Source organism: Lathamus discolor, chromosome 10 (genome assembly GCF_037157495.1).
Source record: "Lathamus discolor isolate bLatDis1 chromosome 10, bLatDis1.hap1, whole genome shotgun sequence".
Taxonomy (NCBI): Eukaryota; Metazoa; Chordata; class Aves; order Psittaciformes; family Psittacidae; genus Lathamus; species Lathamus discolor.
In genome coordinates this window covers 541,570-564,734 of record NC_088893.1, presented here as the reverse complement: position 1 = coordinate 564,734, position 23,165 = coordinate 541,570, and the positions used below count along the sequence as shown (strand labels likewise).

The window sequence follows — 23,165 nt, the reverse complement described above, 5'->3', positions numbered from 1 at the left end:
GTTCTTCGCTTGCTCCAGTTGCACTGTGGAGCTTCTCATGCCAGCGGCACACAGGGTGGCAAGGAGTACGAGGTGGTTTCCCATCCCAAACACAAACCAGGAGCCGTGTGTGCCTTCCTGCACAAGTACATCTGCAGCCTCAGGGCCACCTCCCTGTCCTTCTTCTGCTGCAGTCGCGGGGACACAAGGCCACGGCTCGGGGCAGCTGCGAGACCCCCTGTGCTCGGTTGGTTGGAAGCTCTAGGATGGGGAAGTGAGGGGGTTGAGCGGGGTCACCCATCTGCTGCCCACTTACAGGTCTGCTTCTGGAAACACTGCCAGCTTCTCACCGCATCGCTCCAGTGCTTCTGTGTGCAGGAGGAGCAGGACAATCACAGTGTCTCGTCCCTTATCTCTGGCCTTAGCAGCTCCAAGCCTCGCTCTTTATTCCTCCCATCCCTTCTACACCCCTCTCATTGCAGGCGCCGGGCTGCAGCATGCACCCGGCTCCAAAAGCCAGCTGACGGGGGAGCCACTGCATCACACACTGTTTCATCCCACCAGGAGGCGCTCTTCCTCCACGGGCAGCACGCACTGCCAAGAGCCAGCAGGCGTGCGAGGTCAGCAGCTGGGAAGTGCTGCAAGGAAAGAGGTCGCTCTGCAGGCTTCTGTGCTACTGAAACAAGGGAAAAGCTGGAGAAGGCAGAGGCAAGCACTGATTGCCTTATGATTTATTGGCCTGAGAAAGTGTCCGCAGCAAACGCAGGCTGTAGCACGATGTCCTCGGCGCAGCTCCCTCGGGTCTGGAGCTGGCAGTGGGGCACTACTCCTCCACTTTCGGGCTGATGCAGGAGAAGCGGAAAGCCCTGCGCAGAGCCTTCAGCGCCCTTCTGAAGCGGGATGGTCTTCGCTGTTGGGCTGCTCCGGCGTCTGGGAGGGTGGCGATGCCTGTGGGGAAAGGAGAGCTGTAGGCACGGGGCTGGGCGGGCGCCGCACAAGCTCCTGCTGGCACCCGCCACCGAGGTTCTCCCTCGGGGGCTTTCCACAAACGGCTTTCAGCCCTCGCCCAGGGAGGGGAAGCCAGGGCACGGCCAAAATCGTGCACACGCTGGTGCCGCCCTTGTCTCGGTGCCGCTTGACTCAGAGGCATACCTGGCTCAGCCTTGGTGTCCTGAACGGCTGCAGGAGACGCTGCCGGTTCATCCTTGCGTAATGGTGGGGAGGCAACAGCTGTGCTGGCCTCTCCCTGATGCTTTCCAGGTGCTCTCCTCACTTTGTGCCTGAAGGAGACCTGCACAACTCTCTCAATAAGTGTGCGTCGCCTCTGAGCAGGTCGTACAGGAGTCTCAGTGTCCTCATCTGCTGCAGGCCTCCTTGCTTCGTTCCACACGCCCACACGGCTTTCATCAATGTCCTGCTGCTCCTGGGGCTGCCTGTCTCTTTCCTGGAGCACAGCCAAAGCCTTGTGCAGGGCATCACTCACGAGGCACCTGGCTGTTTCTTGAAGAGCCAGCTCAGCCGCTGTGGGGCTGAGCAGGGCAAAGGCATTCCTCTGTGCCTCTGTTTCTGCCTCCATTTCTGCCTCCTGCTCAACAAAGCTGGGGGAAGCTGATACCGGTGCTTCCTCCTCCTCTTGCTCCATGGCAGCGAGAGGTGCAGGGTGCTGCTCTTCCTCAACAGCCGGAGAGACGTCTACTGTCATGGCCTCTTCCTGCTCTTCCATAGACATGGGAGACACCATGTCTTCTCCAGCCTTGCTTGCTGCTGGGTTGACAGGGGCTGCGCAGGGCTCTGCCTGATGCTCTGCATCCAAAAGAAACTCCACACCTGGAACAGCTGTAGCTGCCATTGCTGCCATGGACACATCCTCATGGTTTTGGGCATTGGATGTGGCCTGGAACGCAGCCAAAGCCTTGTGCAGGACATCACTGACGACGGACCTGGCTGTTTCCTGAAGAACCAGCTCCGCCGCAGTGGGGCTGAGCAGGGCAAAGGCATTCCTCTGTGCCTCTGCTTCTGCTTCCTGCTCGACAAAGCCAGGGGAAGCTGGTAGCGGTGCTTCCACTTCCTCTTGTTCCATGGCAGCAAGAGGTGTACGGCGCTGCTCTTCCTCAGCAGCCAGGGAGATGTCTACTGTCAAGGGCTTTTCCTGCACTTCTATAGACGTGGTAGACACCATGTCTTCTCCAGCCTCGCCTGCTGCTGGGATGAGAGGGGCGGTGCTGGGCTCTGCCCGAAGTTCTGCATCCAAGGGAGGCTCCATGCCCTGAACAGTTGCAGGTGTCATTGCCGCTATGGACACATCCACATGGCTTTGGGCAACGGATGTGGCCTGAAAAGCAGCCAAAGCCTTCTGCAAGACATCACTGACGACGCACCTGGCTGTTTCCTGAAGAACCAGCTCCGCCGCAGTGGGGCTGAGCAGGGCAAAGGCATTCCTCTGTGCCTCTGCTTCTGCCTCCATTTCTGCCTCCTGCTTGACAAAGCCGGGGGAAGCTGGTACCGGTGCTTCCTCCTCCTCTTGTTCCATGGCAGCAAGAGGTGCATGGCGCTGCTCTTCCTCAGCAGCCAGGGCGACCTCTATTGTCACGGCCTCTTCCTGCTCTTCCATAGACATGGGAGGCACCATGTCTTCTCCAGCCTTGTCTGTGGCTGGGATGAGAGGGGCTGTGCTGGGTTCTGCCTGATGCTCTGCATCCAAAGGAGACTCCACACCCGGAACAGCTGTAGCTGTCATTGCTGCCATGGACACATCCACATGGCTTTGGGCAATGGATGTGGCCTGGAACGCAGCCAAAGCCTTGTGCAGGACATCACTGACGACGGACCTGGCTGTTTCCTGAAGAACCAGCTCCGCTGCAGTGGGGCTGAGCAGGGCAAAGGCATTCCTCCGTGCCTCTGCTTCTGCCTCCATTTCTGCCTCCTGCTCGACAAACGTAGGGGAAGCTGGTACCGGTGCTTCCTCCTCCTCTTGTTCCATGGCAGCAAGAGGTGGGTGGCGCTGCTCTTCCTCAGCAGCCAGGGCGACCTCTATTGTCACGGCCTCTTCCTGCTCTTCCATAGACATGGGAGGCACCATGTCTTCTCCAGCCTTGTCTGCGGCTGGGATGAGAGGGGCTGTGCTGGGTTCTGCCTGATGCTCTGCATCCAAAGGAGACTCCACACCCGGAACAGCTGTAGCTGTCATTGCTGCCATGGACACATCCACATGGCTTTGGGCAATGGATGTGGCCTGGAACGCAGCCAAAGCCTTGTGCAGGACATCACTGACGACGGACCTGGCTGTTTCCTGAAGAACCAGCTCCGCCGCAGTGGGGCTGAGCAGGGCAAAGGCATTCCTCTGTGCCTCTGCTTCTGCCTCCATTTCTGCCTCCTGCTCGACAAACGTAGGGGAAGCTGGTACCGGTGCTTCCTCCTCCACTTCTGACACGGCAGCGACAGGTGCGCGGTGCTGCTCTTCCTCAGCAGCTCCAGCCAGGGTAGCAGGTGCTGGTTCGCTGTGCATGGGAATGGCTGGGGCAGGAGACACGCTCTGCAGGTCTCCGGTTGCCTCTCCTTCTTCACCCATGCCTACGCTGCTTTGGCTGCTGGATCTAGGCTGGATATCCACTCGCGGGTCTTGGTAGAGTTCTGGGACGAGGGGGTTGACCCAGATGTTTCGTAATTTTAGGACTTTTACTTGGGACAGTATGTTCTCGATGTCCTCAACACACTGTCTCTCCTCCTCTGTGGCAGGAAGGCAGCTCCTCTTTGGCTGCTCTGAAGTCTTGATGTGGGGCAGCGTGGGCAGATGCTGGGGAAACACCTTCTGGTGCCGCCACAGCACGCTGCTGTTGAGGCTGCCCTTGCTGCCCGCTGCCCACATTGCTGGCAGGGGCTGTGCCGCTTGCCCAGTGCTCCTCAGTGTGGGCTGAGTGGCTGGGGCCTTGCTGCTGTTGGCTGCCAGGAACATGTCTCTTCTCATTTGTGTCCCTGCGGCTGTTGACTGCTGGCAGGGTCCCTGGCTCCCAGTGGTGTGCTTGCGCAGCACTGTGCTCGTGCTCCCAGAGTTCTTTGTTGTGGGAGCAGAGCCTGTGGACCTGCGTAGAGCAGGCTGACAGGTCTCCAGCCATGTATCTCTGCTGCCGTAACTGGGGACGCGGCGCAGCTGGGCAGAAGCTGTTAGAAGCTGCTGTGGGTTGCTGCTTGAAGTGGCAATGGCCGAGTCGCTCACGCTGCCGGAAGCTTCAGAGGCTGCTGGTGTTACAGGTGGCAGCCTGCAGCAGCTGCTGACTGCTCTCGCTGAGCGAGGCGGTGGCCGGGGTGCCATTGTCACCAGCGGTGGCAGACGGAGGGTCTGCTCCTGTTTCGACCCGCTGGTGCTGGGCAGCACCACTCGGCGCTCCAGGCTGCCCATCTGCAAAAGAAGCCGAGGAGAGAGGCTGTGTGACGGTGTCCGTTGTGCCCACGTCCCAGCTGGCCGAGCTCAGGCTGTTGGGCTCCCCTGCCAACCGCAGGGCTGGGCTCAGTCCCGCAGGCGGCTGCCTCCTGCTCCCAGAGCCGGCTGGGGAGAGGGCTGGCCACCCGCAGTCCATGGGCACTTCCCACAGCAACCCCGCATGCCCGGGCATCCTGCGGGGGGCACGGCACGGGGGCTCAGCTTGCTCCCTCCTGCACCTCCCGCCTGCCCGTCAGCATTTCCTGGGGTCGGGAAGACATTTGGCCCCGTCTCCCTGGGGCTGCCTACCTGCGCTTGGCGGATGTCGACAGCCTGAATCCTCTCTGGGTAGCGCAGCCGTTGGAGCGTGATCCCATGGTGGGACGACGTGTGTCTCGGGCTGCCCTGAGGCACTTCTCTGGGCTGCCTGTGGGCCACCTGCATGCAGGAGGAGGAAGAAAAGGTGTGTGATGGAGGCGGCTGCCTTGGCACAGTGGCCCATGCAGTGTGGGCAAGCCTGGCCTTGTCACTGGGGCAGCTCCGAGCAGCCCCTTCCCGCCACCGGCCTCTCCCTCCTGCCCCGGCCCTCACCTCTCGCCTTCTCTGCTCGCTTGGCCTGCCCTCAGCAGGCTGGCAATGGGCTTTCGCCTCTTTACCCGCGGGCATCTTCCACGTCCTGGGACGCTGAACTGCCGGGGGCTTCCAGGGGAATTGCTGCCTCCTGAGGGAGGCTGCTCCTCTGGACTGAGGTACTCCAGGGCTCTCGCTCCTTATGTACCCCACGGTCAATGCGGTGTCACCCCCTGTCACAATGGCCTCTGGGCACAAGGACTCCCCTCTACATCACAAAGCCCTGGCAGTTGCCGTGGAGATGCCCCCTCCCATCACTGTTCCCACCAGCTCCCAAGCAGTGATGGGCATCTCCATAGTGACCACCAAGGCTTTGTGATGTTGGCGCCACTGTGCCCTTGGCTACTGAGCACACTAGGGCTGCTCTTGGCAGTCACAGAGTCAACCAGGTTGGAAAAGACCTTTAAGATCATCAAATCCGACTGCTCCCCAGTACTGCCAATGTCACCACTAACCCATGTCACTGAGGGCTTCGTCTACACGGCGTAAAAACACTTCCAGGGACGGTGACTTCACTGCTGCCCTGGACAACCTCTTCCAGTGCCTGACTACACCTGAAGTTAGGAAATGATTCCAAATATCTGGTCTATAGCTCCCCTGGCCCAGCTTGAGGCCGTTTCCTCTTGTTCTCTCCCTTGTTCTTAAGGACAGAGGCTGGAGCCTCATGGCTCTTCTACTCTCTCTCTTACTTTTGTCAGGTAGCTGCAGAGAGCAAGAAGGTTCCCCCTAAACCTTCTCTTCTCCAGACTAAATGCCCCCAGGTCCTTCAGCCGTTCCTCATCACATTTGTGCTCCAGGCCCTTCACCAGCCCCATTGCCCTTCTCTGGCCCCACTGCGGCACCTCAATGACTCTCCTGTAGTGGGAGCCCAGGTCTGAAGACAAGATTCGAGGCGTGGCCACACCAGTGCCCAGTACAGGGGGACAATCGCTGCCCTGGTTCTGCTGGACACCCTAGTGCTGATACAGGCCAGGATGCTCTCAAGTGCAGGACCCAGCACTTTGCCTTCTTGAGCCTCATACCACTGGCCACAGCCCATTGATCCAGCCTGTCCAGATCCCTCTGCAGAGCTTCCTGCCCTACAGCAGATCAACACTCCCACCCAACTTGGTGTCATCCACAAACTTACTGAGGGTGCACTTGAGCCCCTCGTCAATGATCTGGTTCTGTGATCCTGTGATTCTTATGAACATATTAAGCAACACTGGCCCCAGTACCCGGGGGATACTGGCAGTGACCAGTCGGTGACTAGATGTGATACTGTTCACAGTTGCTCTTGGGGCTCGGCCACAAAGGCAGTATCCAACCCAGGGAAGAATACACCTCTCCTGGCCATGAGCGGGCAGCTTCTTCTGTAGGTGAAGCTCCCTGGCAGAGGAGAGCTGCTCCAGAGAGGACATTTCAGTCCCAAAGTGTGTGGACATGGCAGAGCCCAGGAGCCTCATTGCTGAATGGCCAGAACACAGTTTTGAGTTGGAGTTGGAGGAAGGAGTTTGAGTTAGGAGTTGGAGGATAGGGTTTGGAGTTGGAGTTAGGAGTTGAAGCAAGGTGTTGGAGTTAGGGTTAGGGTTAGGTTTAGGGTTAGGTTTAGTGGTTGCGGTTAGCGTTAAGGCTTAGTGTTATGGTTCAGGCCTCTGGTTAGGCTTAGGTTTAATGTTGGGTTAGGGTTAGGGTTTGGGTTTAGCGTTAAGTTTCGAGTTTAGTTTTAGGGTTGGGTTAGAGTTTGTTTTAGGGTTAGGGTTGGGTGTTCAGGTTAGGGTTAGGTTTACTCTTAGGGTTAAGGCTTAGGTTTAGGGTTATGGTTAGTGTTAGAGTTAGGGTTTAGGTTTAGGGTTCAGCGTTAGGGGTTAGGGTTAGTGCTAGGGTTGGGTTTAGGTTTAGGGTTAGGGTTCACGTTAGGTTTAGGTTTAGGTTTTAGGCTTCGGGTTAGGATTATGGTTAGGGTTAGAGTTAGTGTTAGTTTTTGTAGTTGGAGGAAGGAACTGGTGTTGGTAAAAGGAGTTGGTTTTATAATCTGGGGGTTTGCGTTTGGAGTTTGATTTATTGGTTGGAGGTAGGATTTGGTGTTAGGAGGTGAAGGTTAGGGTCAGGGTTGAACGCCTTTACGTAAGGGTAGAAATTGTTGTAACAAAGTTCACGTACAGTACTGCACTCACATTTTTATAGTTACAGTGTAAGAAAGGCCCTTCCTGTTTGTTCCAGTTAGGGTTAGAATTAAGGCTTAGGGTTAGGGTTAGGTTTAAGGGTTAGGGTTAGGGATAGGGTTAGGATTATGGTTAGGGTTATGGTTTCATTAGGGTCAGTGTAGCATTAGGTTTAGGGTTAGTGTTAGGTTTATGGCTATGGTTAGGGTTAGAGTTTGGTTTAGGGTTAGGTTTAGGGGTTGGGGTTAGGTTTAAGCGGTTGGGGTATGGTAGGTTTAGGTTTAGGTTTGAGTTTAAGGTTAGGTTTAGCGGTTGGGGTTAGGGTTAAGCGGTATGGGTATAGAGGGGTTATGGGTAGAGTTAGGGTTAACTTTTGTGTGAGGTTTATAGGTAAGTTTAGGGTTATGGTTACGTTTAGGGTTAGGTTTAGTGTAGGGTTAGCCTTAAGGCTTAGTCTTTGTCTTAGTGTTTAGGGTTAGGGTTAGCGTTGTGTTAGGCTTATGGTTAGGGTTTGGATTTGGAGGAAGGAATTGGAGTTTTAGGAAGGATGTGGGGTTGGATGAAGGAGTTCGAGTTAGGAGCTGAAAGTTTGGGTTTGGAGCTGAAATTAGGATCTGCTTGGGGCCAGCGGCTTCTTGTGGTTGGGGAGAGGTGAGAGGAGCAGGTGACCAGCAGCAGATGTGAAGCTGAGTCCAGCCTCTCCCAGCGCCCACACTCAGTTGTCCAGCAACAGAGTAGAGCACGCATTTTTGGCCTCTGCTCCAAATGCCAAAGAGCCAGGACAGAAACAGGGTGCTGGGCCTCTTCTGCTGACAGTGAGCTTTGCAGTGGTGCCACCTGCATTGCTGTCGTTCCTCGCTTTCCCACATAAAGTCCAAATGTTTGCAACTTCTCCTCTGCATTGTGTCTCTGCCTTCACGGCCAAGGACCCCGAGTACGGAAACAGCTGGGCACATGTGGTCAAGGAGGGAAGCGAAGGCCATGCGAGGGGTTACGCTACATTGCAGCTTCCCAGAGGCAGTCTTTAGAGTTGGTTTCCAGCAAGATAAAGCTGTTCTCCGCTTGCTCCAGTTGCACTGTGGAGCTTCTCATGCCAGCGGCACACAGGGTGGCAAGGAGTACGAGGTGGTTTCCCATCCCAAACACAAACCAGGAGCCGTGTGTGCGTTCCTGCACAAGTACATCTGCAGCCTCAGGGCCACCTCCCTGTCCTTCTTCTGGAAGTGTGTGTGCAGGGATGAAAGGCTCCGTATTAAGTTGCCAATGTGATCACGTGCTGCCGGGACGTGGCTGTAGCTAAGCAGCACCACCCCCACTGCCACTTTTTGGCTGGTGACTCCTCTGCTGGCTGCTCCTTGGAGTGCCCCAAAAGGAAGGAGCAACCAGCCACAGCACCCCAGGAAGGGGCAGAGCCAGCTCTGCGCAGCCCCGGGCACCACCCCACTAAAGGCTTTGGTACTCGATGCCCAGCTTGCGGGGGTGACAGCACGAAGCTGTCCAGTCTGCAGATGCCCCCAGCACTTGAGAGTGCTCAAGGCCAGGTTGGACAGAGGGGCTTGGAACGACCTGCTCTAGTGGAAGGTGTCCCTGCCCGTGACAGGGGTTGGAGCTGGAGGAGATTTAAGGTCCCTTCTACCCGAACCACTCCGGCGTTCTAAGACCGTGCTCCACACCCCAAGGGGTGGCAGCGCCGAGCTCGGGCCAGCACCACCGCTCCCGCTCCCGAAGACAACGGGCCCCGAGGCTGCTGGAGCAGAAGGGGAACCGCCGCGGGTTCCGGCCGGGGCAGGGAGCGCCGCGCCTCAGCCCCGCGGCACGAACGGGTCCGGTGCCTCCGGAGGAACCCAGCGGTTACGGCCCAACGGCCGCTCCGGGCATCCCCGCGCGCAGACCGCAGCCGAGGCGGAGGAACAGCAAAGAGGCGGGGCGGGGCGGGGCGGGGCGGGGCGGGGCTTGCGGCTCCGCCCGAGCTGGGCGCCGGCAGCGCGGAACCGTGGCCCGGCCCGGCCCGTGCCCGGCGCAGTGCACGTGCGCCGCCCGCAGGTGAGCACGGAGCCGCGCGCCTCGAGATGGAAACACCCCCTGGGCAGTGGCGACGCGTGCCAGAGCGGCCCCGAGCGGAGACACCGCGGTCGGCTCTCTGTGGTACACGTGCGACGCTCTGGCCGCAGGCGTTCCTCTCTGTGGTAGAAGGGGCGCTCTAGCTGCCTTTCCATGGTACATGTGCGGTGCTCTGGCCACAGGCCTGCGTCTTTATGGTACCAGAGGTGCTATAGCCGGGCTCGCAGCCGCCGCGGGGGCCGGAGCTCGGGGCCCGGCGTCGTAGTAGCTCGTCCCGCGCTTTGCGCCGCTCGAGACCGGCGGGACCCGCTCCGCAGGCTCCGGCGTCCCGCGGACGCTGCGCAGACGCTCCTGAGCCCCGTGTCCGCTCCAGTGGCGCCGGGACCGAGTCCGGGAGGAGCCGCGGAGCGCCCCTGGGACCGCTGCAGCCGCCCGGGCCCCGCCGCGGCCTCACTCCACCTCTCCCCGCCGCAGCGCAGGTAACGGCCATGCCCCGGGCGCACGCGGGGGTCGAGGCTTCAGCCCCTGCCGGGGAGGGACCGGAGCTTTCGGCCGCGGCAGTTCCGGCAGAGCCCGGGCGCTCCCGCCCGCAGCAAAGACAACCCCTGCGGGGCAGGGCCGGGCCGGGCCGGGCCGGGCCGGGCGGGGGCAGTGGCCGCGAGCAGGAGCGAGCTGCGGGAGGTGTCCGGGGGAGGTGCCCCGAGAGCCGGCTCCTAGCGGGACACGGAACGACGCGGAGGTTGCTCGCCTTCGGTTGTGCGCACGAAGACTTCGCTGGAGGCAGCGGAGAAGCTCCGAGCAGGAGGCGTATAGGCGGGGAATGTTATAACTAGCTGCAGGAACTTATTAGTCTCCACCTCTTGGCGTCTATGCACTGCTCTCCAGTGACTGTGGGCAGGGGTCTTGAGGATGGACTAAGCAGTCTTCCTCGCGGTGTACTTTTCACCTTTGGCACGGTTGGATGCCCCAGTAATCACAAAACTAGCTGAAAGCAGCCATATCTGTAATTCTTCTGATAGCTGGAAAAGATTTGGGAGAGTGTGACCTTCCTGCAAAATTTATTGCAGGATGGGCAGATAAGGAGTATCCCAAGCTAGCAGATGTTTGGGAGGCACTGTCTCTAAACTAACTGATAAGTAGAAGGATGGTGTGAAATCATTCATTCATGTTCAGTGGGGCCACTAAATTCCACAGACTTACAACACAAACATTGTTCTTTATTTTCGACCTAAGTTAGGCTAAAAGTACGTTAACCCTATGTTTTTCAGGCACTGGCTTTTCTTATACCAAGCTCCCCCCCCCCCCTTTTCTTTTACCTTTATAAATTGTTTTTCTATGTGACTCCCTTTTGCTCAAGAGTTCTGGCCATTTTCAGCTTCTTGTCTAATCTTGTGTCTTTAGCGACCTTTGGGAACTCACAGCGGTTATAGCCACATAGCAACGGCTATGATTTGTGAAAGCCAATACGTTGATGTGCTTATTACACTCTTCCCCTCGCAGCCTGTCTCTTGGCCTCCCTCTCAAGGGAATTCCTCAGCTCACAACACATTGGAGTGTTTCCTCCTGCTCGTGGGGGATCTGAGCCTGCTCCTGGCTTTCATCCACTGCCTGGTGGGCTCTGGGGCAGGATAAAGGTGATAAAAGCATAAAGGTAAGGGGAAGAGCTGGCTGTTCCCAGACCTGATTCCTGGTGGGAGAGCTGTTGCCTTCATGGTCAACCAGAGCCAGAATGTAAAGCCTCTGGGGTTGCTGCAGCTCCTCTCAGGTTTAGGATCTCTTGGGAAGCTTTCATTCGAGGCTTCTCTGTGTGCTGTCGGTGGTGTCTGTTTCCAGCAACGACAGCAGAGGAGCAGGAGGTCTCAGTGATGAGGTTCAGTATCTGGGTCACTCACCATTGCCTCTGTGTGTTCTCTGGTGAGTTTTGATACTGGCAGAAGATGAGATGAAAGGAACATGTGCAGAAAGATGGAAGCAGGGCTGAGCTGCCCCGGGCAGAGGCCACTTGCGAAAGGGATTTGGAGGTGAGCTCTGGGTCCTGTGTTGAGGACACCAGGCGTGGGCAAACAAGGTGGCTGCTCTTTTCCTTTCCCTGTTGGGGTTTCTTGATAGCAAAACCTGGGCAGAGCCTCCTCTCCTGTGCATCCTAAAGAACAGGCTGATGCTTTGTGAGTCGTAGTGCTTGGTTCAAGGACTTAAGTCCTTTCTTTATGATGCGTATTGGCTTTGGAACTTAGCCAAGTCCTGCTTTTCCCTAGCTGTGGCTTTTCTTCATTTGCTTGAGCTTGCACATCAGAAGTGGAGAGTTCCTTTTCCTGTACTGAATTTTCAGTGTGTGTGCGCTGGAAAGTGTTCTTCCAGGACTGAGCGTTGGCTGTTCTACAAAACCTCATCTTCTGCCTGGCTGGAGACCACCAAAGGGACGAACAAGTGCTGTGGTGTATCTTCAGGTGCCTGGTAACTCTGGCTTGGGCTGTGTCAGCTCTCTGGTGCCCCAGTTCCTCAGTCTGTAGCGAGAATCCGGGAGTCTTTCAGGGTGTTGCAGCTCAGTCAGCATCTCTAAGGAGTTTCGTGGGCTTCACAGCAGTGTTTGGTCTCTTCTCACAAAGGAACAAGTGACAGGACATGAGGAAACAGCTTCAGTTTGCACCAGGGCAGGTTTAGACTGGAGATGAGGAGCAGTTTGTTCACTGAAGGGGTTGTCAAGCGTGGAACAGGCTGCCCAGGGCAGTGGTGGAGTCACCATCCCTGCAGGGGTTGAACAGATGTGTAGACGTGGCGCTTGGGGACGGGGTTTAGCGGTGGCCTCGGCAGCGCCGGGTTAATGTTGGACTCGATGATCTCAAAGGTCCATGTCTGTGACGTGGTGGCTGATTCCTGCAGCTGCCAGGAGCCGGGGTTGCATTTTGGTGGCTGCAGATCTGGCACTTCCAAGTTGGAATCTTTGTGCAGTGCTGAAGCTGCTGGTGACTTGAGGCCAGGAACCTCGTGAGCCTTTGCTGAAGGGGCACGTCCCCACCTCAGACCGTGTTCTGTTAGGAAACTGTTTCCAGGCTTTTCCCCCAGAGCTGCCTCTGGTTTAGTTTGTTCCTGCCCGGCGAGTTGTTGTCTGAGAGCATGGAATAGCTGATTTTATTGTTAGTGTTAGAAAAAGGGGCGAATTTTTTACGATAACTATATAAATAGTAGAAATGATTATATTTGAACAATTTATAAATCAATAGTGTGGCTTTGGAAATACTGTAATTTTGCAGTATTGTTTGTAGTTTCGTACCATAGTTATTCAGTAGCCAATGTTAACAATGGTAGGCTTGGTGGCAAGAGCCAACATAACCATATATGGTGAAGGGTATATGGGTGGATTTAAGAAAGTATTGTGAAAGTCTGTCGAAGCAGAAATTATGGACACACCAAGGGTAGTCAAGTGAGAATAAGAGAATGCTGGCGTCCACACAATGGTTGGTGTATATGCAAAGAGCAGAAAGGTGCTGCACATGTATTAGTTAATGATGTAATCCGTGTTGCATGTGTATTAGTGACCAAATTTTTAGTGTATAAATTGCGAACACGATGTGACGAGGTCGAAGCCAGATTTGGGCGAGTGCCCCTGGTTTCCCAGCGCTGCAATAAAGCACCTCATATAACCATTCCGGTGGTTATGTATTTATTCTTATGCTAACATTAGTGCCAACTTCGAGAGCTCTGCAATCTTCAGCCCTGGAGTGGAGAAGCAGGTTGGGCAGCCATAGCTGCAGTGTTGAGAGAGCATGGCGGAAAATCACAAGTCTTCGATAAGCAAAGCTCGCCGAGTCTGTGTCTCCCCAGTGGTGCCACATTTCTGTGCATTTGAGACCAAAGTGCTGTTAAATCCTGCTGGGTTGAGAGCTGCCCTCCAGGAATGGATAACCAGGACAGGGTGCTCTGTGTGGCTTCACATCTTAATGCTTGGAAGGTTTTGCCCTTGCATTGAGGAGCTGTTACAGATCTCCCTCTGAGAAATGGTCCCATGATCTCCAGGCTAAGATTTAACCCTGGCTGGATTCTCTTCCGTGCTGGTGGTGTCCTTCAGAAGCAGCAGAGATCCCCCTCATCCTCCTCCTCAGTGTTTTGATGCTCTTCTAGAACTGACCTAATGCCTGGATTCCTCCACTCCCTGTGCCTCTACCCAGGGTCACTTTTCTCTCTGTCCCATAGCTCTGTAGTTCTGCCCAGGAATGGGGTATTCAAAGTGGGGAGGCCAGAGAGAGGCCGAAACCTGCAGCAGATGAGGCTTTGGCAGCACGTTGTGGTCCCTTCTGGAATTGCTTTGTTGTGGTCCCTTCTGGAATTGCTTTGCCTGATAAATCCTGGGTGCTCATTGGTTTCCCAGGACTGTTTTCTGCTGGGAGTCACAAAGCAGGAGACGCCCTGTGTCTGCTGCTGCTGCAGCTGCTGCATTGGATGGGCTGAGGTTGGTTAGAAATCTCCCCGAGCCCCTGACGGTTCCTTGCTGTCCGTGAGTGATGGGCAGGAGCTGGGGGCAGGCAGGGCTCACGTGCAGCTCCAGCCTCCCTCCCGGTCCTCTCCTGCCCTTATCCCAGAAACGGGGGGAGGCCAACAAGAGAGAAGAGGCTGAAAATGGGCCTCCCAGCCCTCTTCGGCCTTTCCTTTGATCCCACCCACTTCTCCCCTCCTCAGTGCATGAGCTCTCTCTCACCTCTTGTGTCCATCAGTGATGACTGTGGGGATGCGTCCAGCTTTCCCAGTGTGCTGCCAGTGCCTGGCATGGGGATGTGGGGCTGGGCAGCAGCAGCAACTCCTGCGTGTGTGTCCCTGTGTGTGTGTCACCAGTGTCACCAGTTCTGTCCCGTCTCTCCCAGCAGCTCAGGCTATGGTGCTCTGGCTGTGTGGCAGCTCCAGCCCGGCCTTGCTGTGGCTGCCCGGTGACACCAGGCCCGTCCTCGCTGCTGCCACTCGCTGCCACCACACGGTGCCGGAGTCCCTCAAGTGTGCCTGGCAGTTACACCGCGGCCAGCTCGGTATGTGCTGGCTCCTGTGTCCCTGCTCCCAGCCAGTCCTGACCCTGGTCCCTGGAAGTGATTTCAGTTACCTGTGTTCTTCTGAAATGGTTTCCCCAGGACCTCTTTGGTCTGGTCTGGCGTCTGTCTGCTGAGGCCAGTTAGATGTTGGTACTTGGGTTGATACGCGGATTGACTCCACAACTCGTTAAAGTTGTAAAGTAGGTATGCTTTATTCAGCGCTGAGGTGCATGGGGATCGTTCCTCCAAAGCATGCACACCCAGGGTCGTTTTTCCTTTACATTTATTCCCTTAAGGCATACATATGCATTAGATTACTGATACGCCTATACGTATTTAGTATGTGTCCCCGCTTCGTATTATAATGAGCTAGAAGGTCCTTTGCGCCTGCGCAGTGCCCCCTCTGGTCATGGGCAGGGGTCTCAAGATGAAGTAAATGAGTCTTCCTCCTGTGGGCAGGGATCCTCAAGATGAAGTAAACGAGTCTTCCTCTTCTTAAACTTTTCACCTTTTAATCTTCGCGCATGGCTTTAGGGTTTAGTCGGTACCTCATCCATAAATCATCAGCTTCTCCCCCTTATCAATAGACCCAGACATTCGCATTTCCTTGTCAATAGTTGCTTATCAGTAGAATCAGGCCTCTGTCTCCTCCCCTTATCAGTAGTTTGTGCCTTGTTCTGTTTAGTAAGCATGATAGGTGTTTACAACAGACAATACTTTTGTTTAAGCAAGGAATTCTTCTAACTCTCTTATACAATCCCCTGTATTGTTCCCATGTACATTTATTAACCCTGTATCACTGCAGGACGCAGTGGGCGTCTTGTACAAAAGGTTTTGCATTTTATCGGTGTATACGCACAAGAAGCAGAGGGCATCTCGTGGTTGGGGTCCTGCAAGAAAGATTTTGGTTTTACCCATATACAATCTGTCGTGGTTTAAACCGATCCACACAGCTCATCCACTCGCCCCTCCCCCCCCGACCCTCCCCACTCCCGGTGGGATAGGGAGGAGAATCAGGAGAATGTAACTCCCACGGGTTGAGATAAGAACAGCCCAGCAACCAAGGTACAACACAAATCACTACTGCTACCACCAATGATAATATTGATAAGAGAAAATAACAAGAGAATACGATACCACCGCCGAACGAGTTCGACCCCCCCGAAGAGAGAGAGTGCCCTTCCGGGTAACTCCCAGTTACCTCCCTGGGCATGACGTGCTGTGGTACGGAATACCTCTTTGGCTAGTTTGGGTCAGGTGTCCTGTCTCTGCTTCCTCCCGGCCTCCCCTCGTCCCCAGCACAGCATGAGACTCACAAAGTCCTTGGCCAGAATAAACATTACTTAACAACAGTTAAAACCAATCGGTGTTATCAGCTGTCTGCCCAGGCTGGAAGTCAAAACACAGAGCTTGAACCAGTTACTAAGAAGGAGCAAAACGGCTCCTGGTAAACCCAGGACACAATCGCAAGAAGCAGAGGGCATCTTGTGGTTGAGGTCCTGCAAGACGAGGTGGGCGTCTTGTAGAAAAGGTTTTGGATTTTACTGGTATTTGACTTACGTTGTGGCTTGTTATAGTTATGATTTTGGTCTTGTGATTTTGGTATTGGTGACAGACTGTTATAAATGTATTATTAATTGTTATCTCTGTTTCAAGTGTTGTAACTGTGGAGTGTCTATTTTGTGGCTCATTATAGTGATGATTTTGGTCTTGTGATTTTGGTATCGGTGGCAGGTTGTTATAACTGTTGTTAGTTTGATACAATTTTAGTCTCTGTCTCAAGTGTTGTAACTGTGTGGAGTGTGTCTGTGGGATCCCGTGTGTGTGTGTGTGTGTGTGAGAACGTGAGATTGATAATGGGAAATCAGCAGAGGGGAGAGATCTTGAAAAAGAGTCCTTTAGGGTGCATTTTGGCACGTTTGAAAGAACTGGGAGGGTTTCCTGGGGGCTCGGTAAATGAGAAAAGGTTGATAAAAATATTGTGACGGATGGTGGCCTTTGTATAGTTTGGAAGATCAGGAAAAATATCCTAAAAATGGAACTTGGAATTATGATACATTGTTGCAATTAATGTTGTTTTGAGGTGGCAAGGAAAATGGGATAAGTAATGTATGCAGATATGTTTTTCACTTTAAGAAACGACCCCAAGTGACAGACGGAATGTGAAATTAATATACCTCTGCCAGATCCCTTAATTTTGGCTTTGGAAAAGGGCAGGGAAAAACTGAAAGCTAAGCTGGAGAGATGTTGTTCAGATTGTGATACTGGGGAAAGATGCTAAGGAAAACCAAGAGGGCAAGGAGGGGAGCTCGGGCAGTTCCTGTGTTTGAGCGTGGGATGAGTGCTGGGGAGGCAGAGGTGGAGGGATGTCGGGCGGAGGTGGGGGAGTGGGTTCGTCTCCTATGAGACCAGATCTGTGTGTGCTGTGGGGAGTTTGGACGTTGGAAGAGAGATTGCCCTGGGGGGAGTGCCATGGGGTGGCTCCGGTGGCTGAATTGGAACTAGACTGATGGGGACCTGGGGAATCTACCCTAGCAGATCCACCTGTTAAATTAAAACTAGGGACTAGAGGAAATAAAGTGGAATTTTAGTGGATACAGGAGCAACTTATGCGGCATTAAATCAGAGGGAAAAGAATTTGTTACAGATTTGGGAGCTACTGGTCACCAAGAAAAAGAGGAAAAAAAAAAAAAAGGAGGCGTTCTTTCTGAAACCCTTAAACTACAAATTGGGAAAACAAATGGGAAAGCATAAATTTTATGCATGCTAAATTCTCCGAAATGTTTAGGATGAGACGCAACATTTAAAGAAGGCAAAATGGAATTAAGAGTTAAAAATGATCAATTAAATGCAGTTTTGAGTTTCTCTTTAATTCAACAGAAAAGCAAACAGGAGGACCTCCCTGAAATAGAAGAAATCCTTAATCAGGTATATCTGGGAGTATGGGCGTGTGAAGTTCCAGGTAAGGCGAAAAATGCTTTGCCTGTTGAAGTAGGAATAAAAAGGGTGGTGGGGGCTGCCCAATTAGAATAAAACAATATCCCCCTAAAATTGCAGGGAAAGGGAATTAAAAATCATTGATAAATTTTAAAATATAAATTATTAATTGAATGTGAATTGGAATATAATACTCCTGTCTTGCCGGTAAAGAAATAAAGTTGCAGATTGGTTCAAGATCTCAGAGCAATCGACAAATTTGTAGAGGATATTAATTCAGTAATAGCTAATCCGTATACCTTATTGACTAAATTGAATAATAATCAGAAATGGTTTGCCGTCTTGGATTTAAAGGACTCTTTGTTTACCATTGGCCAAAGAAAACCAGAATTTATTTGCTTTTGAATGGGAAAATCCTGACACAGTAAGGAAAACCCGATTAACTTGGACAGTATTACCTCAAAGGTTTAAAAACAGTCCAGCGAGTTTTCAAAATCAGCACTGGCACTAGAATCATGGAAACCACCCACTCAGACGGGGACTCTGTTACAAGATGTGGATGACCTATTAATTGCCATAGAAACAAAGGAAGAACGTGTCCAGTGAATGGTGGGATTATTGAGTTTTCTGGGACTGAGTGGTTATTGGGTATCCAGACAAAAGGCCCAACTAATCCAAACCTGAGTTTCCTACCTAGGATATGAAATAACAGGAGAACAGAGAGAACTTGGAACTGCTCGAAAAGAAGCCATTTGTCAAACTCCACGACCATCGACCACCAAGTTGCTCCGGACATTCCTGGTAATGACTGGACGATGCAGGCTTTGGATGCATGATTCTAGTGTTCTGGTAAGACCCCTATGTGAACTGTTAAAAGAAACCCCTCTCTCTTTGGAATGGACTGTTTCAGCAGAGGAGGGCTTTAGAAATTTAAAAGACAAAGCTAATGAGAACTGCAGCTCTGTGTCTGGATGTGACTGAATCCTTTTGGCTATATTCCTATGAAGAGCAGTGAATAGCTTTGGTGGTCCTTACTCAGAAACCCAGGACCCTATAAGAGGGCAGTGGTGTATTTTTCAAAACAGCTGGATGAAGCGAGCAAAGGATGGCCTGGATGCCTAAGGGCTGTGGCAGCAGTTGTCATGAATACTGAAGAGGCTCACAAATTTACCTTGGGACAAAAGGTTACTGTGCTAGTGTCCCATGTTGTATCAGCAGTCCTGGAACAGAAAGAAGCCCACCGGTTATCTCCGTCATGTTTTTTTAAAATACCAGGCCACCCTTGTGGAACACAATGATATAGAAATCGTGGTCACTAATGTTGTCAATCCAGCATCCTTTTGCAGGAACAACCAACAGGAACTATTAACACACAACTGCTTGGCCACTATAGAGACTGTGTATTCAAGCTGACCTGATTTGAAAGAAACCTCTGGAACATACTGAACGAGAGCCCTGGAACTGGCTAAAGACAAAAGGATAAATATTTGGACTGATTCTAAATATGCATTTGGCATGGTCCGTGCGCATGGTGCCACCTGGAAAGAACGAGGACTTTTGAACACGAAACAGATTAAACATGCTACAGAAATTCTACGACTACTGGAAGCTGTTCAGCTACCTGAGGAAGGAGCTATTATGTGTTGAGAGAAGGAGGCACAAAAGCACAATGTAATCAGTTCTAAGTAAGGTTAAGTTTGATGGCTTTGTAATGGAAAATAACTGCGGTGCTTGAAGGTAGCCGACATAGTTTCAGGACCTTAGGACCTTAGTACAAAAAGTGTATGGAAAGCAGAATAGAAAAACCTTACCTGGGGATGGGGAGTATCTGGGACTAGCAGATGCCCAGGATGGGAGCAGTTAAACTAACTGATAAGTAGGAGGACAGGCTGATTGTTATGTTTGTGGTGTTAATGAACCCATTAAGCTGGTGTAAACATCTACTGGGCAGTATCACAAGTCTAGCAGATGTCCAGGATGGGAGCAGTTAAACTAACTGATAAGTAGAAGGACGGGATGATTGCTATGTCTGTGATGTTAATTAAGCTGGTGCTTCAAAGACTGCCAGGAGTTATGAGGATTGTTGGGAGAAGTAAAGGACCCTTAAAAACCACCATCACAGTTTTTGTATGCTTGTGGGAAACTTTTCAGAAAATGATGTAATTCATGTGCAGCCTCATATATAAGGATGGCCTGTATAGCAATACGGGGACTATCCCCCGTATCTCCCGGCGCCGCAATAAAGAATACCTGCTTGTCAACTTGAAACTCTGTTGGTGAGTTTGTTCCTGGAGTTTTCTCCGAACCAAGGCAAAGGTACCATTGTTATCTTTGATTGCTGGCTGTTTCCAGGCTGAAAGTAAAAGGAAGGGACTTCACTCTTTCCAGTTTGTCCTTCCCCAAAACTGGGTGTTTTTTGAGACCTCCAGCTTTCCCTGAGCAGGGAAAATCCTATGGAGCCATAGAGGTGTCCAGGGGTTGTTCTGCCCACCCTGAGCTGCAAGTCTGCATCATGAGAGAGAAAGATAGCTGGTGCTGGCTCCCAGCTCCTTCCTGGGCCCTGCAGAGGTTTGTGACCAGCAGCTTCCACCCTTGTGACCGTGCCCTGGGCCAGGAGAAGCAGGCACTTCCCACGGGGATGGCCACTTGCTGCATCCCACTCCTCCCCAGTACGTCCCGGAGGGTCCGAGCACAGGGCTGGGGACCAAAGGGTGCTGAGAAGAGGGTGTTCAAAGAGGCCTCTCTGCAGCACCCATGCCCTGGAGCTTGGGGGCTATTCCTGGGTGCGTGAAAGGAGGCATGGGACTCCTTTGGGAGGCATGGGACTTCCTGCTGGGAAGAGTTCTCTTGTGCTGTGCGTTCATGAAAGCAAGCACCTCACTGGCTGTTTGCCTTTAGGTATTAGAGAAGTGAGTGGTTTCCCTGGGCTGGAGGAAAGATGGATTGATTTTGGCCACGCAAAGCTCTTCCCTGAGAACACGTCCCTGCTGCTGCTCACAGACAGCGTCACCTTCAGGTGCAAACCCAGACAGGACACATCACCCAGCCAAGTGCAGGCGATGTGAGTGGAGGCAGCAGTAATTGGGCTGACGGCGATGGCCCTGGCCATGCTCATGGGCGGGAAGGATGGAGTGAGAGCTGGGACGTGTTGCGTTCCCCTGTAGGTGATGGGCTCTGCTATGAAGGTTGGTGGTTCACGGTGTCATGGGCATTGCTTATAGAGTTGCATTTTACCATTTGCGCACTTTTAATCCCTGTGTTTTTACTCTTGGTGCTTTGCAAATCCTTATCACAGTTCTCTTAGGGCTTCTCAAGCCCTGCTGGAGCTGGAGGAATGCTTAAATCCTTCATCTCCTACTTCCTAATGAGCCTTGTCCTGCCTTTGCTGCCGGTGCTCAAGGTCCCCACCTCAGAGCCGGGGGGAGGCTTCCCCTGCTGATGATGGGTGATGCTGCTTTAGCAGTGCTGAGCCCTGGTGCTCTCACCTCCTGCCCTGGCATCACTCGGGGCTCTGAAATAGGCTCATAGAAGGGTCACAGACACTCCCTCTCTTCCCCAGGTCCCACCACCAGCAGTTGTAGCAGCCCGTGAGCTGAGGCAGGAAGAAAAGCTGGCCCCAAAACGAACCCCCGTGCTGCACCGGGGCCCGAGGAAGAGTTGTCGGCTTCCTCCCTGGCTGAGCTGACAGCCCTGGCACCGTTCAGAGGCGTGGTGGCCATCAGCCTGAGCTTCAGTTCCTGCCGGGAGCAGCCCAGCAGAGGGGTGATGCTGGTGGGGCTCCTTGGCTGGGTGACAGCGCCAGCTCGATGGTGACCCCAAGACTGCCATTCCCATGACATGTGCCCTTGGGGACCTGCCTTGGCTTCAGTCCTAGCAGGGTCATGGTGGCAGCGGCTGCTCCATCGGCTGGTAGATGAAGAGCAGGAGCGGGGTTTGCTTTTGCCTTTCCACTTCCTGTCAGAGCACAAGGACTGAGAGCTCCTTCGCGTGTAGGTGGCCAGAGGGGCAAACCTGGCTGTGAAATGGTGCGGTGCAGTACAGTGCCAGGGGACAGATAACACTGAGAGTGTTGAGTGGTGAGAGCTCGTCTCTCAGCCCTCTCTGGGGCACTGCCGTGGTTGACAGCCAGCTCCCTGCAAGCCCTGGAGAGGCAGACCCCTTTGCTGCCAGAGCTTGGGTCCCCTATAAAGCATTGAACCACAGGGTGATTTGTGTCGGAAGGGACCGTAAAGCCCACCCAGTTGTAACCCCTGGCACGGGCAGGGACCCCTTCTACTGGAGCAGCTTGCTCCAAGGCCCTGTGTCCTACCTGGCCTTGAGCAACAGCCACAGCTTCTCTGGGCACCCTGTGCCTGCGCCTCAGCACCCTCACAGGGAAGAGCTTCTGCCTAAGAGCTCATCTCAGTCTCCCCTCTGGCAGGTTAAAGCCATTCCCCTTGTCCTGTCCCTACAGCCCCTTGTCCAAAGCCCCTCTCCAGATTTCTTGCAGAATAATACAAGAAATTTCTTGCAGGCTTCCTACAGCAGAAGCACAGCACAATGCAATGCTGCTGCAATGATTTTCTGGAGAACTTTTAGCTCGAAGACCAGCATCAAGATGCTGCCATGTATCTAGGCTGTAAAAGTGCAATTTCATGGACTCTGAAATGCGCCCTCTAAGTGTGGCCATGACTGTTCTGCTGCAGTTCCCTTAAACCTCCAGCTGCAGAGAGGACCCTGGGGGGTTTCCACTTCAAAACAAGGCAACAAGATGTGTGTCTCCATAGCTTCCACCAGGGATGTCTTCAGACCCTTCACCCCTGAGGGTGCCTGTTTCAGGTAACAAAGTCATTTGTTCCCAGGGGAAGATTTCACTCAAACTTAGAGAAGTAGTTACAGAAATCCCCATCTTAAAGGCAAAATCTATGTCACCCCCTGGTGAAAGTGCCATAGAAGCAGCCCTGGTGTCCCGTGCTGGCAGGCAGGAAGGTGCAGACCCGCAGTGTGGCTGCCGAAGAATAACACTCTCTCTTTTCCCAGGTGCAGCTCAGCAGCAGAAGGGGAGAGTCAGTGACCAGCAGGAGGTACAGGGGGAAACGTGGCAGCTCGTGGGCACAGGCAGCTGGGACATGCCCACTGCTGGCTTGAGGAAGATGCACTAAGCTCGAAAAACTGGGTGCTGGGTATAAAAGCAGGAAGTTGATCCATTTTTGTAAGCGAAGGCTGCGAAGGCTGCAAAGTGCCTGCACTTTTCCGGCTGCACACATACTTCCCCTCCACCTCCCTCCTAGTCAGAGCCAAAGGCAGCCTGACCCTGCAGGGCTGTGCAGCCCTGGGACAGTTTGGGGCAGCAGCAGCAGCAGCAAAGAGGCTACAGAGAACCGTGCAGATAGTCACAGAATCCCAGCCTGGTTTGGGTTGGAAGGGACCTGAGAGCTCCTCCAGTTCCAGCCCCTTCCATGGGCAGGAACACCTTCCACTGGAGCAGCTTGCTCCAAGCCCCTGTGTCCAACCTGGTCTTGAACACTGCCAGGCATGGGGCAGCCACAGCTTCTCTGGGTACCCTGTGCCAGCGCCTCAGCACCCTCACAGGGAAGAACTTGTGCCTCAGAGCTCATCCCCCCCTGCTTCCTGGTCTCATGAATTCGTGTGAAGCACTCCCTCAGGGCTGGGTGTACCTGATGGGCTGAGCCAGTTTTGCATCCATGGGGTGCTGGGACCAATGTTCCCCCGCCACTATGGTGGGTAAAGCCATCTGGGCTTTACGCAGCTGCTGCCTCTGCCAGCTCTTTGTTGCGTGCAGACGGTCAGCAGCTCGGCACCCCTCCTGATCCCAAAATGACCTCTGGAGAAGTCCCACCTTTGGTGTTTTCTTTGGCCTTCTCTAGGCCTTGCATGTGGAGGAGTCTCGCGTGGAAAGCGCGGAGGTGGAGGATGTGATGAGCATTTACGTCTAAACTGGAGGCAGCATTGACCAGCCGCAGCTGAGGGTGACACCAGATG

General features: G+C 53.6%; 2 long non-coding RNA genes across 2 annotated transcripts; one reads left to right on the top strand and one right to left on the bottom strand.

The window, feature by feature from the left end:
• The first annotated feature begins 9,137 nt into the window (after nucleotides 1-9,137).
• On the top strand, nucleotides 9,138-19,444 carry LOC136019891 (uncharacterized). The gene is made up of 2 exons (XR_010615107.1): nucleotides 9,138-9,213; nucleotides 17,127-19,444. It is a non-coding gene; the product is annotated as an uncharacterized LOC136019891 (long non-coding RNA).
• Nucleotides 14,440-15,442, bottom strand: LOC136019964 (uncharacterized). The gene is made up of 2 exons (XR_010615136.1): nucleotides 15,384-15,442; nucleotides 14,440-15,136 (listed from the first exon to the last, which is right to left on the bottom strand). It is a non-coding gene; the product is annotated as an uncharacterized LOC136019964 (long non-coding RNA).
• Nucleotides 19,445-23,165: the final 3,721 nt, after the last annotated feature.